The sequence below is a fragment of the Lepus europaeus genome, chromosome 9 (assembly GCF_033115175.1).
Source record: "Lepus europaeus isolate LE1 chromosome 9, mLepTim1.pri, whole genome shotgun sequence".
NCBI classification, from domain to species: Eukaryota; Metazoa; Chordata; class Mammalia; order Lagomorpha; family Leporidae; genus Lepus; species Lepus europaeus.
Genome location: NC_084835.1, coordinates 56730558 through 56750008, shown reverse-complemented (window position 1 = coordinate 56750008; position 19451 = coordinate 56730558).

Below are 19451 nucleotides of genomic sequence, written 5' to 3'. Positions count from 1 at the left end.
CACCTGGCTTCCAGCAATGGTGGCGGGGTTAGTGGGAGGGGTTAGGGCCTAAGATGGTGCCCAGGGTGTAGATCACGCCACAGATATGACTGTGCCATTTTACTAACACAGATGGTGTTACCAAAATCAATTCATAAAATTCTGGAGAAGAGTTATATTTTAACTGACATAGAAAAAATAAGCATTTACACAAATTAAATATTCCCACAACTCTTAGAAAAGCAGGAACAACTGAACTCTGGGATAATCTTTGTTAAGTAGGGCTAAATGAGCCTTATTAAATTAATACTGTTGGTCTAATAAAAACAGGTATCATTAGCAGAGATGGGTGGAACAGATTCTTGTCTTCATTCAAGAAAGAATTCAGACATGAGACAGAGAGGAGTGAGAAGCAAGGTAGCAAGGTTTCATGGGGTAGGGCATCCATCAGAAGGAAGAAGCACCTCTTCAGACAGAATCTGAGAAAGCTCCCAGCCATTCAGACTGGGGAGAGCAAGGTTGCATGCTTTAATGGAGAGAATACAACCAACAGGCCAAGTGGGAGGCTCAGGAAAAAGCTAAGAGCTGAGCCCGCAAGTCTGTGTTTAGAGTGGGGCTTATAAGGGAATGGGGTTCAGTTCTTCTCACCATTTCTCCTTCGCCTCCTCCTTCTTCTCCAGGACAAAGAGTTTGCTGAGTGTGAATTAGGTAAAATTCCTCCCAAGGTGTCTCTACTCAGTGTATCAGACTGGGTGGCCCATCTGTCTAGGGGCAGAGGAGCTGCCCCAGGGGTGTCTTCCTTGAGAGAAGGCTGTGAGGTTTTACTCCCAATGTTATCAGGCCAGGTAACCAATTTGGTGCCAGAGAGGATGCTCCTGGGGAGCTTCCCCTGGGGTGAAGGCTGAGACCACCTGTAAAGTTACCTGGGTGTGGGCAAGACCTTGTATTATAAAATATTGGACTGCTTCCCAGGAGAGCTTCCAGCTTCCTTCTGTAGAGGCTTTGTTTTCCTTAGGCTGTTCTCACACGCATAGGCTAATTTCTAACTTCCCACGTAACAGTGTGTCTTCTAATTCCTGAGCACTGAATATAACACAGACATACAATCTCCCCCCGCCCCCCATGCAGAGTGGATAGTGAGAGAGAGACAGAGAGACAGAGAGAAAGGTCTTCCTTTTTGCCGTTGGTTCACCCTCCAACGGCTGCTGCGGCCCACGCATCTCGCTGATCGGAAGCCAGGAGCCAGGTGCTTCTCCTGGTCTCCCATGCGGGTACAGGGCCCAAGCACTTAGGCCATCCTCCACTACACTCCTAGGCCATAGCAGAGAGCTGGCCTGGAAGAGGGGCAACCGGGGTAGAATCCGGTGCCCCAACCGGGACTAGAACCCGGTGTGCCAGCGCCGCAAGGCGGAGGATTAGCCTGTTAAGCCACGGCGCCTGCCAAGACATACAATTTTTTTAAAATTTATTTATTTGTGGCTGGCTCCTGGCTTCAGATCAGTGCGGTGCACCGGCCACAGCGCACCGGCCGCGGCGGCCATGGGAGGGTGAACCAACGGCAAAGGAAGACCTTTCTCTCTCTCTCTCTCTCACTGTCCACTCTGCCTGTCAAAAATTTTTTAAAAAATTATTTATTTGTAAGTCAGAATTACAGAGAAAGAAGGAGAGAGAGGGAGAGAGAGAGAGATCTTTCATCTGCTGGTTCACTCCCCAAATGACTGCAAGGACCCGGGTTGGGCCAGGCTGAAGTCAGGCTGAAGCCAGGAGTCAGGAGATTCCTCCAGGTCTCCCACGTGGGTACAGGGCCCCAAGCACTTGGGCCATCTTCCACTGCTTTCCCAGGTGCAATAGCAGGCAGCTGGATCAGAAGTGGAGCAGCCAGGACTCTAACTGGTGCCCATACGGCATGTTGGCACTACAGATGGTGGCTTAACTCACTGCACCATAGTACCAGCCCCCAACATACAGTTTTTATTTTACCTGAGTTTATCAGTTTGAAAGTGGAACAGCCAGGACTTGAACCAGCAGCTCAAATAGTGGCTTATAGACATCTCAAGCAGTGGCTTAACCTGCACCACAAGGCCCTCTGATATTTCTATGATTTTTTGATACTTGCCTGACATAAATGTTACAAAATTTTCCAACAAAAACAAAACAAGTTGGTGGCTAGATTTCTAATGCCTCATGAATTTTTATGAGCAATCTAAGTGTAACTGTTAGGAACAATAAGTTAAATAGATGTAAATGGGACAAAAGTTTCCAAATCAACTTTCCAACAAGAATGTTTTTATAATAGATCTTCTTAAAAATAGCTTTCAGAATCTTTTTTGGGAACATAAAATCTTACAGTTATGCTGCATTATTCAATGATAGATATTCATTGAATATCCAGATCATTTCTCTTTTTTAAAAAAGATTTATTTATTTACTTATTTATTTTAAAGTCAGAGTTATACAGAGAGGGGAGAGACAGAGAGAAAGAGAGAGAGAGAGAGGTCTTCCATCCAATGGTTCACTCCCCAATTGGCCGCAAGAGCTGGAGCTGCACCAATCCGAAGCCAGGAACCAGGAGCTTCCTCCGAGCTTCCTCTGAGTCTCCCACGTGGGTGCAGGGGCCCAAGCACTTGGGCCATCTTCCACTGCTTTCCCAGGCCATAGCAGAGAGCTGGATAGGAAGTGGAGTAGCCGGGTCTCAAACTGTTAGGTAGAAAGTCAGAAATGAGCTTATGTGTGTGTGACAAAGGCCTAAGGAATTAACATCTAGGTCCAGCATCTGCATCTCAAAGTCATCCCAATAACCTTCCAGGTGTAGCCCAGTATCTGCACTTCAAACACCCTGCCCGGATCCTGACGACCTTCCAGGGGATCCTGCCCCTTCTACCGGATAACCATCCTTCCTCTAAGGCAGGGCAACGCCAGCCTGGTTTCCCCTGTCTGATAACTTCAAGGGGAAAACTCAGAAAGGAATTTTTCGTGTTTACATCCAACAAGTCCTTTGTTCAGGAGAAGAAGGAGAGGGGGAGGGAAGGCAAGACCCATCCTCTTAAAAGCCCCAACCTAAATGTAAACTGTGCACTCTCTCAGGTCCTGTCTGCAGAGGTGCCCATCCGTTCTTACGGATGCCCTACCCTAATAAACCTTGCTATTTTGCTTTCCACTACTCTCTGTCTCACGCCTGAATTCTTTCTTGCGCGAAGACAAGGACCCTTTGCTTCTCCGTAACAGAACCAGCACCCATATGGGATGCCGGCGCTGCAGACCAGGGCATTAACCCGCTGCACCACAGCGCCGGCCCCCAGATCATTCTAAATAAGGAAAGTTGAAGATGTTAAAAACAGGTTTAAAGCTCAGTCCCACAGACAGCCCCCACCCCAGCTGTGAGTCCCAAGTATTAATTGCCCGGAGTACCCATACTTTTGTGTGACTTGGCCACAAAGTTGAGGATGTTCACAATCCCCACCCGCCTGCAAGTTCAGTAGTGTTCTGGAGTGATTCACAAGACCACAAGAAAGTATTTTGTACTTAGTATTTTTATTGATTTATTATAAAGAATATTACTTCAGGAGAGACCAGGGGGAAGCTCCAGCATCCTGACGTGTTCACCAATGGGAGGAAGTGCTCCAAACCTGCTGCTTAGAGGTTTGTATGTGTGAGGTAGGAAGTTAGAAATTAGCCTGTGTGTATGAGAGGGGCCTGAGGAACACGAAGCATCTGCAGCTCACCTTGGAAGCAGCTCGGATTTTACTCTTCAAAGCCCTGCCTGCACCCTGCTAACTTTAGAGGTGGTCTCAGCCTTTCCACAGAGAGCTCCCCAGGAAAATCCTCTTTCCTCAGCACCAAATGGGGTGTCTGCTCTGATGACATTGAGCAATAAAGCCATTACATCCTTTTTCCAAGGCAGACACCCTAGGGGAGGCTCCTAGGCCTGGCACCACTGGGCTCCCCAGTTTGAAGGCACTAAGTACCCTTGGGAGGAATTTTTTCTAATTCACTCAGCAAACCCTTTGTCCTGGAGGAGAAGGAGGAGGAGGTGGAGGAGGAGGAGAAGGGGAAGGAGAAACCGTGGGCAGAAGTGGACCCCTTTTCCTTATAAGCTCCAGTCTGAGCACAGACTGCACGCTCAGCACTCAGCTCTCTGCTGAGCTGCCAGCCTGGCCTGCCAGGTGTATTCTCTCCACTAAACCGTGCAACCTTGCTTTCCCCAGCCTGAGTGACTGGTCACTCTCTCTCTTTCAGATTCTGTCCCATCCGTTCTGACGGATGCCCTACCCCAATAAACCGTGCTGCCTTGCTTACCACTGTTCTCTGCCTCGCAACTGAATTCTTTCTTGCACGAGGACAAGAACCTTCCCCACCCATCTCTGCTAACATATGGAGGTATCATTATGTAGGCACAGGTGATTAAATTATTAATTATTAGTGATTGGCTCAATTGCCAGTTCCCCTCCTCACAGGTCAAGGGGTGAAACTGAAAGTTCCAACTGTTAGGTAGGAAGTCAGGAATTGGCCTATTGTGTGAGAAAGGCTTAAGGAAATTGACATGTCCCACATCTGCATCCAGCATTTCAAAGTCACCCGTGATAACCTTCCACGTGGTCCTAGCCCTTCCCCCAAGGAAAGCTCCCAGGAGAATTCTCTCTCCTCAGGACCAAATGGGTTACCTGACCTGATAACATGGGGCAATAAAACCTTCACAGACATCCTAAGGGAAGCCCCTCTACTCTGCCCAGGCCAGAAAATCTGGGGAAGAATTTGCTAATTTTCACCCAACAAGCCCTTCCACTAGGACTCCCCATCCTTTGTCCTGGCGCAGAGGGGGAGGTGGGTAAACAGACTCCCTTAAAAACCAGGAGTCTAAACAAAGACTGCACCTCAGCACTCTGCTCTCTGCTGAGCTGCCCGCCTGGCCTGCACAGGTGTATTCTCTCCATCCAACCATGTAACCTCGCTCTCCCCAGCCTGAGGGACTGGGCAATCTCCCCATATCCCTTCCATCCTGATGATGCCCTACCCCCAATAAAACCTTATCACTTCACTCTCTGTCTCATGCCTGGATTCTTTGTTGCACAAAAACAAGAACACAGCTTCCAGGACCTTATCTCCAGTGACACAACCATTCATTTACATCCCCCTCCTGAAGAAAATGATCTAACCCCGTTTTTTTTTTTTCTTTCTTTTTAGTTTAATTTTTGAGAGGCAGAAATATCTATCTATATATATATATATAGAGAGAGAGAGAGAGAGAGAGAGAGTACTCCCATCCACTGGCTCACCTTCCAAATGCCCACAAAGGCTGGAGGTGAGCAGAGGCAGGAGCTGGGAGTCAGGATGCAATCCAGGTCTCCCACGTGGGTGGTAAGAACCCAACTACTTGAGCCATCACCACTGCTTCCCGGGGTCTGAAATAGCAGGAAGCTGGAGTTAGGAGCTGGAGCAAAGAATTGAACCCAGGCACTCTGGTGTGGGATGTGAGTGTCTTAACAGCGAGGCCAAACCCCTGCTTCTGCAACCCTGTTTTAGACCTAGTTAAAATCAACCAGGTATCCTTGCAAGTGGACCCAAGCCACAACTGATAAAGACGTTCCAGAGGTGAACTCCCCTTGATAAGAAATCACAAGCCTCACTCGCTGAAGCTGGGTCAAGGATTCTCTGCATGAGCAGCAAGCTCTTCCTCAATATCACCTTTCTAGAGAAGAGAGCCTGAACCCTCCTCTTTGTATTGCTAAATTCCCACTCCCAGCTGGACCCACAATGCATATAACACACATGGTGACTTAGTGGGCAGGGGTGCCGATCCCTTGCTGAATATGGAAAACCCTTCCTGGGACTTCTTTGAAACTTAGGATTTTCCTAAAAGGGAAAAATGGTTTTGGTCATGAAAACAACCTTGCTCCTGGCTTGGCCGATGCACATACGTTCCTTCCTGCTTCCCACTCACATACATGCTAGGCAAGAATCCTCAGGTTTTCTGCCCGGTGACCAACAAGTGATCATGTCTGGATCTTCCTGGTGACCCCTGAAACTTCTAGAGTTTCCCAGCCCCAAGTTGTCTCACCAGCACAGCAATGGCACTCTTACCACTCTGGGGAGTCCAAGGACGAAGATCAAATGTTTCTTAACTTATCACAGGGAGCTCTTTAACCTTTGACTAAGATCCTTTACAGCAAAAGGATCATAAAAGTCAACTAATAATGCTAATTATGAGAACCCGGTCCAGTCCTTAGTAACTATCCAGTCCATCATTACATTATATGATAATGTCCCCTCGGGTGACTCCACTCTCAGGGTTGCAAACTTGCATTTGACCTTGTCGGGTTACCAAAAAAGGGAGCTTCACCTTGAGCAAAAGGACGATGCCACCTCTTGCTCTGAGCCTCTTCCTATACATTCTTGTAATATTGCATTTCCGTTATTTCACAGCCCACTTACTCATTCCTTTACCCTTAGGTACTCTTTTCTCTTCTCCATTGCAAGTACAAAACTTTGCCACCTTTGGATGGAACATTAGGTTAGCAGGCAGCAATATCAGCTCATAACCTGTGAGCTGCTCATAACCTGTGAGCATGCCTGTGGCTGCTCATAACCAAACACAGCCCCCTTCATGCCAATCACACAGGGACACAGGTGCAGAGCAATAGAGCTGAATCCACTTTATTTTTTTTAATATCAGTTTATTTATTTGATTTGATTTGATTTGAAAGGCCAACTGAGAGAGAGGGGGAAGAGACAGAGAGAGAGGGAGAGTTTCTATCCACTGGTTCACTCCCCAGGTGGAACCTGTTTACCTCCTCCAGGACAAAGGCTGGGGAGTCCTAGTGGAAGGGCTTGTTGGGTGAAAATTAGCAAATTCTTCCCCAGATTTTCTGGCCTGGGCAGAATAGAGGGGCTTCCCTTAGGGCATCTGTGAAGGTTTTATTGCCCCATGTTGTCAGGTCAGGTAACCCATTTGGTCCTGAGGAGAGAGAATTCTCCTGGGAGCTGTCCTTGGGGGAAGGCCTGGGACCACCTGGAAGGTTACCATTAGAGTCTGGGCAGGACTGCTGGGCTTCTGGAGCTTCCACAGTAGGTGCTGGTCTGCAGGCCCTTCTCTTGCACACACATAGACTACATTTTTTAACTTCTTACCTGACATAGCCACTCCCCTTTGGATTGGATAAAAGGCCTGGAACACAGAGGGCCCTCCACTCTTCCCCGTTTTCCCCTGCCATTATTGCCTTTGTTGCCCTTGTTGCCCGTGCCATCAGGGCACATGGCCTTCGTGCTCCCCACTGCCTGCTTCTCTGCCTACATGCTTGCTGCACATGGTGGTTCCTGGGCTCCCTGCCTTCGCTTTGCTATCTGTGATACACTGCCTGTGGCTGCTCATAACCAAACACTCGCTGCATGTGGCTTCCTGGCCTGCTCTCTGGTTGGTATGGATCCCAACTTAATTTCTAGACTTTTCTCTCTCCCTTAGATAGAGCCCTCACTCTCCTATACAATTCTCTCGCTGAATAAAATCCTTAAAACTTACCATGCTGCCTGATATAGTTGAGCCAGTATTCAGAATTCTTCTCTGAATTTGTAGCAAGAACCCACACAGCTTATTAATTTCAGAAATATTGATAAGCAAAATGGTTTCATAACTAGGGTCTCCCATGTGGGTGGCAGGGACCCAAGTCCTTGAACCATCACCTGCTGCTTTCCCAGGCACATTATCAGGGAGCTGGATTTGAAGTGGAGCAGCTGGGACTTAAACCAGCGCTCATATGGGATGCTGGCATCAGGCAGGTGGCTTAACCTGGGATCATTCTTTTTATAGGATAAGTGGTGGTGCTCAAGGCAGGGCCGGATTGAATGTTCAAAGGAGGCGGGGTTTGGCACAGGGCTGCAGGACACATACAATCTCCAGGAAGGTTGTCATGGCATCTGGTGCATGATGGAACGTGAGGCTTAGGGGGGTCTTATTGGGCGGCTGGCACGGCTGTGGTTCTTGACCTGGGAGGTGATTATTAATCATCATTAACTAATCCATGCATTGGCTCTGTTAGATTTTCTGTGTATATGCTTTGTTTTATAATAAAAAAGTTTAAGTATACCAAAATACAAAACAAGAAAATGATAAAAATTAAAGTTAATATGCTTAATGAATACTGTAAAATAGAGCATATTTATTCATTATAAAATTAAGGATTCACAAAAATACTATTGCATTTTAAAGACATTTTTTCTCACTTCAATCAAATCCCTGAACCTGCCAAACAACTGCCTAGAAATGGGAGTCAGATACAAGCTGAATATCATTCAAGGCATTAAGCACATCAGGAACAAAGGATCGGAGTTCCTGCTTTGCCTCTGGTTCCAGTTTCCTGTTAATGCACACCCTGGGAGGCAGCAAATGATGGCTCAAGTATTTGGGCCCTTGCCACTCATGTGGGAGACCTGGATGGAATTTCCAGTACCCAGCTCTGACCAGCTCCAGCTGTTTCAGGCATTTGGGGAGTGAATCAGTGGATGGATGGTCTTCCTCCCTCTATATATATATACCTCTCTCTCTCTATCTCTATCTCTGCCTTTCAAATGAAAATGTTAATTAAGTAGTCATGAGCCCTCTATGCTCTGACACATCCCAGTGTCCTGTTCTGCAGTTAAGAATTCAAGTAAAACACCGCTCCATTCATAAGCTAGAGACTCAAAAAAGCTAACCATGTCTCACAGAAAAATAAAATATTTACACACTTTTTCCAACCCATATGGAGACATGATCCCTAATTTGTTTTTATTGAAGTTTATAAATTTTATGATTTTTTTTTGACAAGCAGAGTGGACAGTAGAGGGAGACAGAGAGAAAGGTCTTCCTTTTTGCCGTTGGTTCACTCTCCAACGGCCACTGCGGCCGGTGCGCTGCAGCCGGCGCACCGCGCTGATCCGAAGGCAGGAGCCAGGTGCTTCTGGTCTCCCATGGGGTGCAGGGCCCAAGGACTTGGGCCATCCTCCACTGCACTCCTGGGCCACAGCAGAGAGCTGGCCTGGAAGAGGGGCAACTGGGACAGAATCTGGCGCCCCAACTGGGAATAGAACCTGGTGTGCCGGCGCCGCAAGGCGGAGGATTAGCCTATTGAGCCATGGCGCCGGCCTTATGACTATTTTTATTGCTATGTGAAAAGTCCTGTGATTTTTAATGCTCATCTACTTTGTATTCCTTCCAGGCCAGCAGTGGTTAAAGGATTTGTGTTTTCACTTTTCACTAGTGTTTTCTATTCCTCTATAACAGTATCCCAGCCATTCAGGACTCTGGGTCAGAGGAATTAGATCCTAAGAATTCAGTTTCCGGCCCCCCACAGGTTTCGGCATTCCCCGGAGTCACATAATGAAGGGAAAGAAGAAATGAGATGTTAACCTCACACATCAGCTCAGGGGCTGCCCGCAACAGGTTGATATAGGAGTTTGGCCCCCTAAATGTGGCCCCCTTAAAGTTCCCCGAAAGTCTCATCTGGGTCGCCACATGGGTTATCGGAATTTTAACCTGTATGCCTGTCTACTTCAAGGTGGGCTGACCTGCCTTGAGGTTCAAGGTCAACTTGGGGAGGCTTGAGCTGCCCAAGGTTAGAAGGAAAAGGCAGCTGTCCTCCAGCTGCTGCAGAGCAAGCCCTCACACTACGGAATGACAATCAGACTCCACCCTCCTCAACGGTGCTTCAAGAAGTTTATGAATTGAAAAAATGAACTTGAGGCAGGCATTTGGCATTGCGCTTAGGATGCCGCGTGGGATGCCTAAAGTCCGTATTGGAGCCCCGGAGCTCTAGCAGTTCCGATCCCGCTCCTGCTTCCTGCTAATGCGCATGCTCACAATCCGCAGGTGCCCGGAGGCCTCGTGAAGGCTCAAGCGCTTGGGACCCTGTGTGAGACCCAGACGGAGTTTCAGCTCCTGGATTCATCCTGGTCAGACTCCAGCTGTTGTGGGGGCATTTGGGGACTGAACCAGAGGATGGGAGCTTGCTCTCTCTCTCTCTCTCTCTCTGCCTCTCAAATAAATAAAATGAATATAAAAATTTAAAAACTAGGGCCCGGCGCCGTGGCTCACTTGGCGAATCCTCAGCCTAGGGCACTGGCATCCCCTATGGGCGCCGGGTTCTAGTCCCAGCTGCTCCTCTTCCAGTCCAGCTCTCTGCTGTGGCCCGGGAAGGCAGTGGAGGATGGCCCAAGTGCTTGGGCGCCTGCCCCTGCGTGGGAGACCAGGAGGAAGCACCTGGCTCCTGGCTTCCGATCAGCGTAGTTCCGGCCATAGCCGCCATTTGAGGGGTGAACTGGAGGAAGGGAGACCTTTCTCTCTCTCTCACTAACTCTGTCAAATAAAAAAAAAAGAAGAAAAAAAACAATATAAAAAATTTAAGAACTTTTTTTTTTAAACTAAACTAAATTCTAGTACTATCAGAATTTGTAGAGTGATCTTAGCAGTTGGAACCCTGTGGGGGGATCATATTAGTGCCCCTTCTGTTACTGCAGTGAAACACCTGAGGCTGGTAACGTGTAAAGAAGAGGTTTATTTGGGCCACGGCTCTGACCCAAGGCCACTGGGCTCCTTGCTGGCAGTGTCCCAAGGTGGCACAGGGCCTCCACAGCGAGAGCCAGGGGAGCTCACGTGTGTGTTTGCAGCTCTGGCCTGTGTTCCTCTCTTTATGAATCATCAGATTCCACCGTGTGGGCTGAACCCTGGGAAACTCACCTACTCGGTCACCTCTTCCAAGTTCTTCCTCTGAGCACCTTAGCTGGATTGTTCCCACCCTCTGAATATCCCACAGTGGCCATCCAGTGCCAACACGTGCACCCCCAGGCTCTCTCAGACCTTGCCTGAGGGAGTGCAGGAATGCACCAGTGACCACTAATGCCCTCTGCAACTCTTTAATGGTAAATTCTCTCTGGGCTGAGGATGTCCAGGAGCTCAATTTCTGCCTGGGGGGAGGGGTTCCATTTCAGTCTTGGTTTCTAAAGCAAAAGCCCTGTTACTGATTACCAACTCCTATGGCAATCCAGGGTAACAGGGTAATTAGATGATTGAAGTTGGATCACAGGCCATGCCATTGTGCAATTATCTTTCATGTGTAGACCCAGCCAGAGTTTAAGAAGAGAATAAAAATACCTTTCAATGATACTAAATGACTCAGGAGAAAATATTACTATTCCAGCATTACAATTACCCTTTTTTTCTAAGCTTTATTTTATTTATTTGAGAGGTAGAGTTACAGACAGTGAGAGGGAGAGACAGAGAGAAAGGTCTTCCCTCTGTTGGTTCACTCCCCAGATGGTCGCAACAGGCGGAGCTGTGCTGATCCGAAGCCAGGAACCAGGAGTTTCCTCCGAGTCTCCCACGTGGGTGCAGGGATCCAAGCACTTGGGCCATCCTCTACTGCTTCCCCAGGCCATAGCAGAGAGCTGGATTGGAAGAGGGGCAGCTGGGACTAGAACTGGTGCCCATATGGGATGCTGGCGCCACAGGCGGAGGATTAACCTACTGTGCACTGGCCCCTACAATTACCCTTTCTAAAATATTAGCTTCTTGCACTATTTACTATTCTATTTTTTTTTTACTTTTTCTTCTTTCTATGTATACTCCTTTTAAAAAAATACTCATTTATGAAAAAGAAAGGAAGGAAAGGAGAGAAAGCTCTTCCATCTGCTGGTTCACTCCCCAAATGGCTACAAAGGCCAGGGCTGGGCCAGTCTGAAGCCAATAGCCCAGAACCCCAGTCAGGTCTCCCTTGTGGCTGCAGGGGCCCAAGCACTTGAGCCATCGCCCACTGCTTTCCCAGGTGCATTATCAGAAAGCTGGACCCAGGAGCGGAGCAACAGAAACTTGACCAGCACTCCAGTATGGGATGCTGGCTTCACAAATAGCAGCTTAACCCGCTGTGCCACAGCACCAGCCCCTCTGAATGTACTTCTGTGTCCACTAACCACTCCTAGGGGAGAAAAGTGCTCCCAAAGAGTCAGTTAAGTTCTTTATTTACCAGCGTGTCTGCAACACTTAGCACCATAACTCAAATAGCACTTACTAAGCAACAAGTGGCTGGTCTTAGATACTTCATACAAAAAAAAACAAAACAAAACCCTATGACTTATCCTGATAGATGTCCTTTCCCCACCAATCAACTCCAGCTTGGTGACTAGGATGCTGGAGCACCTGCGGTCTGCTCTTGTTATAAACCCCTATGCATTTCAAGTGTGCACACAAAGTGCAATAGGATCTTCATGCTTCCTGGACGTGAGTCTTCCTTCCCAAGAGAGTCCATTCTCTTTAAGACACTGGTTAGTAAACCAGCAGGTGGAAGATTCTCTCTCGCTCTCTCTCTCTCCCTCCCTCCTCTCCTCTTCTTGCTCTCTTTCTCTGCCTTTCAAATAAATAAAAACAAACATTTTTAAAGACAAATGTAGCAATTCAAATATGTTGATGAGACACTAGCAATGAAATATGTTACAACTGTTTACATTTATGAAGAAAATATTTGAAGACAACTTGAGATGGCGACAAGGTACATAGTTTTCAAAAAATTCATTGAAGGCTATGTGAGTGAGAAAGTTGAAAGTTACTGAGCGAGAGAGGTGACGTTTTGCCCACCCAAAATGAGAAGGCTGAGTCCTGGCTTTTTAGTGTAGACGTGTTCTGATTTTGCACAGATACAGCTTGCATCGCCTACAGTTAAGAGAGACATACATCCTTGGTAGCAGGACATGCTCAGTCTTGCCTTGAAGCAGATGTGAGAGGATATTTGCACAGAGACCAAATAAAAAGCGTTGTACACTGTGCAAACTGCAACACTTATGTCCCATAACACATGAACTTCACCGCAAGAAACACTGTCTGGTCTTTTCTTTCTTCTTTACAGTAACTACCAGCAGTTACTATATGTTTTTAAGGTTTATTCTATTTATTTGAAAGGCAGAATTATATATAGAGAGGGAGAGAGATTTTTTTTTGACAGAGAGAGTTAGTGAGAGAGAGAGAGAGAGAGAGAGAGACAGAGAGAAAGGTCTTCCCTCCGTTGGGTCACCCCCAAAATGGCCACTACGGCCAGTGCACTGCGCCGATCTGAAGCCAGGAGCCAGGTGCTTCCTCCTGGTCTCCCATGCGGGTGCAGGGCCCAAGCACTTGGGCCATCCTCCACTGCCTTCCCGGGCCACAGAAGAGAGCTGGACTGGAAGAGGAGCAACCAGGACAGAATCCGGTGCCCCAACCAGGACTAGAACATAGGGTACTGGCACCACAGGTGGAGGAATAGCCTAGTGAGCCATGGTGCTGGCCGAGAGAGAGAGAGAGAGAGATCTTATCATGCACTGATTCATGGTCCAAATGGCTGCAACAGTGGGGGCAGTGCCACTGTGATGCCAGGAGCCCAGAACTGCACCCGGGTCTCCCACATGGATGCAGGGGCCTAAGCACTTGGGCCATCATCCACTGCTTTCCCAGGCACATTGACAGGTAGCTGGATCAGAAATAGGGCAACTGGGATGCCAGCCGGGGCTCCTGTGGGGTGCTGGCATTGCAGGTGTCAGTTTAACCCTATTCACCACAATGCTGGCCCACCAGTAGTTGTTAAGTGCCTTCTTTGGGTCACCATTGTGTTCCTTTGTATTAAGGGATTCAAAACACACTTGTTTCTCATTATTCAAAGCAGTTAGGTTCTACAAGTTGCTTCACACACTGAGATAGTAAATGCTGAAACTTTTCTCTTAGGGAAAGTAGATGTTAGCTTCCTGCAAGCCTCCAATCACATCTTCAGCAGTCAGTACATAGCTGTGTTTTACCTGTGTTTCTGTTTAAAGATCTCTTACTTAGGGATGGGCGTTCGGCAGAGGTAAAGTCGCTGCTTGGGACTCCAGCATTCCATATAGGAGGGCCTTGTTTGATTTCAGATTACTCAGCTTCCCGTCCAGTTTCCTGCTGATGCACACCCTGGGAGTGGCAGGTAAGGACCCAGGTATGTGGGCCTCTGCCACCTACCTCAGAGATCTACATGATGTTCCTGGCTCCTGGCTGTTGCAGGCATTTGGGGTGTGAACCAGCAGATGGGATCAATCTCTCTCTCTCTCTCTCTCTCTCTCTCTCTCATTCTCTCTCTCTCTATCCTTCAAATAAAATGAAAATAAATAAAGCTTTAAATATACATATTTACTTATTTATTTGAAAGGCAGAGCTGGGGGAGGGGGGAGATAGAGAAAGAGAAAGAGATCTTCCATCCACTGCTTGACTCAACAACCAGGGCTGGGCCAGGCTGAAGCCAGGAGCCAGGAGCTTCTTCTTGGTCTCCCACATGGGTGCAGGCGCCCAAGGACTTGGCCATCTTCCACTGCTTTTCCCACATCATTAGCAGGGAGCTGGAATGAAAGTGGAGCAGCTAGGACATGAACTGGTGCTCATATGGGATGCCGGCACTGCAGGCAGCAGCTTAACCCGCTGCACCCGGAGGACAGCCCTAAAGATATCTTATTTAATACACATTGATGATCCATCAACAGCACTCAAACGCATCCGGACTGAAACTTATCTGACAAACTGCATGGATTTCAAAAAATTTTGTGCACCAAGATAAACTTATCTTAAAGAATTTTTTTTAAAAGGCAGAGTTAGAGGAAGAGGGAAAGTCAGAGAGAGAAAGATCTTCCATCTACTGGTTCACTCTCCAAATGACTGTATGGCTAGGGTTAGGCCAGGCTGAAGCCAGGAGCCTGGAGCTTCTTCCAAGTTTCCCACTTGAGTCATCTTCCACTGCCTTCCCAGGTGCATTAACAAGGAACTGGATGGGAAGTGGAGCAGCTGGGTCTCGAGTTAGGGTCCATATGGGATGCCAGCATCACAGACAGTGACTTAACCTATGAGGCCACTCCCATGACTTATACTTGAATGAGAATGACTTTAAAAGCCTATGAGTGTTGTCTTGGGATTACCCACAAATTTCATTGAGTATGCAAATTCACAAACACCAAATCCATAGATAATGAGGGCTGAGAAACATTCGTGCTAGCTGGAAAACCAGGCACAAAAGATCACAAACCATGAAGTGTTAAAGTAAGGAGGCTTTGGACGAGGTAGGGAAGGAGTAAGGTGCTGTCCAGCATGAATCAGACCAAGATTAAAATGATTTCTATGTCCATTTCCTGTTGTTGCTGGAACAGATTATCAGCAAGCACAGCAGCTTGACAAGGCCCAAATGCATTATCTCACAGTGTTAAAGGTTAGAAAAGCCCCATACTGTCTCACTGGGCTGAAGTTACAATGCCGCAGGACTGAGATCCTTCTGGAAGCTCTGGGGGGATTTCCTCACCTTTTCCGCACCCAGAGCCTGCCCTTATTCCTTGGCTCATGATCCCTTCTTTCATTTCAAAGCCAGCAATGGTGGTGGAAGCCTTTCTTCATGACCTACTCTGGCCTCCTCTTCCACCTCCCTCTCCTGAATTTGTGGATTTGTGTGATTATACTGGGCCCACCCAGATAGTCTCCCACTTCTTATTTATTTGTTTGTTTATTTATTTATTTATTTATTTGAGAAACACACACACACAGAGAGAGAACTCTGATCTCCTGGGTTCACTCCCCAAATGCCTGCCACAGCTGGGGGTGGGCCAAGTTGCAGCCAGGAGCCAGGAACTCAATCCAGGTCTCCCACACAGGTAGCAATGATCCAAGGAGTTTTGTCATCACTGATTGTAGGGAACCAGACCGGAGGAACCGTGCCCCTAAGATGGCGCCGACTCCCTGCTTCCGGGTTCTTCCTCATCTCAGGGAGTTCCCGCTCTTGCTCGCTCCTTCCCGCCTTAGATTTCCCGCTCTAGCTCGCTCCTTCCCGCCTTGCCACGAGATTGTCCTATCCCCGCGCTTCTAGCCTATCACCTGATTTGTGACGTGTATTGTGCATATAAACCCTTGCTACGCGGGTGTAAGGGAAGTTCCTGCCCAGAAGAGATCGAAGCTGGATCTCCTGCTTGCCGAGCAATAAAGGAACCCCGTGCAAAGTGTTCGGTCTCTGTCTCTTGCTGGACGAGGACGGCGCCGAGCAGCTGGTGGCCCGTACGGGGAGCTTCCTCTACGTTGCCCGGTAAGTAGAAGGTAAGCGAGATCAGTCTTACCGTCTGGGCCCCGCGAGTGAGGTATATCTCGTGGTTGGAGGGTGGACGCACCCTAAGATAGCGGACGTGTTTCCCCGCTTTAAACTGAAAGAATAGCAGACTTGTTTCCCCGCTTTAAACTGAAAGAATAGCAGACTTGTTTCCCCGCTTTAAACTGAAAGAATAGCAGACTTGTTTCCCCGCTTTAAACTGAAAGAATAGCGGACGTGTTTCCCCGCTTTAAACTGAAAGAATAGCAGACTTGTTCCCCCGCTTTAAACTGAAAATAAGATAGCGGACGTGTCTTCCCGCTTTAAACTGAAAATGGGAAATTCATCTAGCCATTCAATGTTGCTTAATCCGTTAAAAGCATTATTGCGTAGCAAAGGGATTAAGGTTTCTAAGACCACACTTGTCAGGTTCCTTGGAAGTGTTGATTTCTTTGCGCCGTGGCTCACCCACGAGGGCCAAATAACTCTTGAGTCTTGGGAGAAATTAGGAAAGGATCTCCGGCGCACAGTTAACGATCCCCAGGAACCCGATATCGACCCCGTTGTTCTCCCCTTATGGGAACTACTGCGGGCGTGCCTCCAAGAGGAGAGGTCGGTGGGAGCGGACCGCCCGACTCTTACGGCGGTTCGCGAGGCTCTCGAGGAAGTTCGTTCTCAGAGCTCGGACGGCGCCCGGGACCTCATACAATTTAAGGACACGGGATGCCAGACTTCCTCACTGGCCTCAGGCTCCGAATGTGGCTCCGCCTCCTCTGAGTCTGAGGGGGAAGGGGACGGCGATCCTAAATCCCCGCCTCCTACGTATGCGCAGCTGCGGCAAAAGTTAAAAGATGCCTGTTTACGCCCTCTAGTGCCTACGGCTCCTCCTATCGATGTCGTGCCCGCCCATCAGATTAAAGACGCAGCGCCTCCTACTGGCGGTCATGTAGGCGTGCCTCAGCCCCATCTAACACCCGTGCCGCCATGGCCATTAAACGTCCCAAATGTGCCACCTTTTTCAGGCAGACAGTTTCATCAACAAGCCTGGAAACAGTTGCGAACTGGCGCTCCCGCTGCCCCCGCTCAGGCTTACCCTGTTTTGGCTTTGGGCACGCGAGAGGCCCGGCACGAACCATTGGACATGACAGTATTAAAACAACTTAAGGCTGCGGTCCATGACTATGGACCCACAGCCCCATTCACATTGTCACTCCTTGAATCAGTCGGCCAGTCCATTTTAACACCTAGCGACTGGACCCAATTGGCTCGGGCCTGTTTAAGTCCAGGCGGCTTTCTTTTGTGGCAATCTATGAATACAGAGTGCTGTCATGACCAGGCAGATGAAAATGCTGAGGACGGCCACCCTACGTGGAATGCTGATATGCTTTTAGGGCGTGGACCTTATCAGGCTGACCAGACCCAATTCCCTAGACAAGTATACAGGCAAATTTCCAACTGTGCCCAACGTGCGTGGAGGCAGGCGTCCAATCCAAGTGACTCAGCTAGCCACCTCACCAAGATCGTTCAGGGCACGGCCGAACCCTTCGCTGATTTTGTCGCTCGCATACTTGAGGCTGCGTCGCGTATTTTCCCTTCCGAGGTTGACGTTCAGCCACTGGTCAAACAAATTATTTTTGAGCAGGCTAATAAAGAGTGCAAAAACATTCTTCGACAATATAGACATAAATCTCTGGACCCCTGGTTAAAATACTGCAGAGATACCGGTGGGCCACTTACTAATGCGGGCCTAGCTGCGATGCTGGCAAAAGTCAAAGAAAACAGTCCAAAATCTAAATCGACCCGACCCCCCATATCTTCAGGACTTTGCTTCCAATGTCATCAACCGGGTCACAGAAAACGCGATTGCCCCAATCTCAGCCATGGGTATTCCACGGCACAGCCTTCAGGCATAGAGCCTTGTCGCCGTTGCCACAAGGGCCCTCATAGGGCAGAGGTATGCCGTTCTGCTTTCGATATCGATGGCAACCCACTTACAGGTAGCGCCCAGGGGCCAAAAAACGGCCAGAGGGGGCTCCCCAACCCAGCGAGGAGCCCCCAAAATCAAATCTACTCTCAGGTTCCACCTCCCGTGTCTGCGCTACACCCAGTGCACCCTCAGCCCGTGCCACTCACGGGTCCGCAGGCCTGGACCTCCGCGCCACCTCCCCTCTCCTCTTAACTCCGGAGATGGGGGTACAATTAGTGGAGAGCGACTGCTCCGGTCCTCTGCCCCCGGATTCGGTTGGATTAGTGTTGGGTCGGTCCTCCGCCGCCCTCCGAGGGCTAGCTGTGATCCCCGGGGTAGTTGACTCTGATTTCACTGGTAAAGTAAAGATCATGGTTCAGGCCCCTCAGGGACCTTTAGTAATCAATCCTGGAGACCGTATCGCACAAATGTTATTACTGCCCAGTCTTCACTCTTTAATCCCAGCTAAAAACCACGTTCGCGGCGCTGGTAACTTTGGGTCCTCTGGCATTAATTTTACCGGCTTACATATGCTTTTAAATGAACGTCCCACTTTAGTGTTGCAGATTAATGGCAAGGACATTAAGGGACTTTTAGACACAGGAGCCGACAAATCCATTATAGCAACAAAGGACTGGCCTAGTACATGGCCTACAAATGTGGCGGAACAAACCTTGCAAGGACTTGGTTTTGCTCATTTCCCAAAAATCAGTGCAGCCTTGTTGTCATGGCAGGATAGCGAGGGTCATAGAGGACAGTTTTCTCCATTCATTTTACCTCTACCCATTTCCCTTTGGGGGAGAGACGTCCTGGCAGAAATGGATGTTGCTTTGGTCACCACTTCCCCTGCAGTACGATCTATGCTACAAAATATGGGTTACGTCCCAGGCAAGGGACTCGGTGTCCAGCTCCAGGGCCACCCTTCCCCCATTGAGCCAAAACAAGGACCAAGTAAAGTTGGCCTGGGTTTTTCCTAGGGGTCACTGTTTCGCCTCCTAAACCAGTGGAGCCTTTACCCATCTCGTGGCTAACGGACGTACCCGTCTGGGTTCCACAGTGGCCCCTATCTCAGGAGAAACTGGAGGCAGTCAACACTCTGGTCTTGGAGCAGGTCAACGCTGGTCATTTGATCCCATCCACCTCTCCATGGAATACGCCTATTTTTGCCATCCGCAAAAAATTAGGTCAATGGAGACTCTTACATGATCTTAGGGCAGTCAACGCACAGATGCAGCCTATGGGCCCTGTGCAACGTGGTCTTCCTCTGCTTTCGGCACTTCCCAACCAATGGCCTGTTATTGTAATAGATCTTAAGGATTGTTTCTTTTCCATTCCATTGGACAAAAAGGATACCCCACGTTTTGCTTTTACTGTCCCCACCCAGAACCAGGAACAACCGGACAAGCGTTGGGAGTGGACAGTCTTGCCTCAGGGTA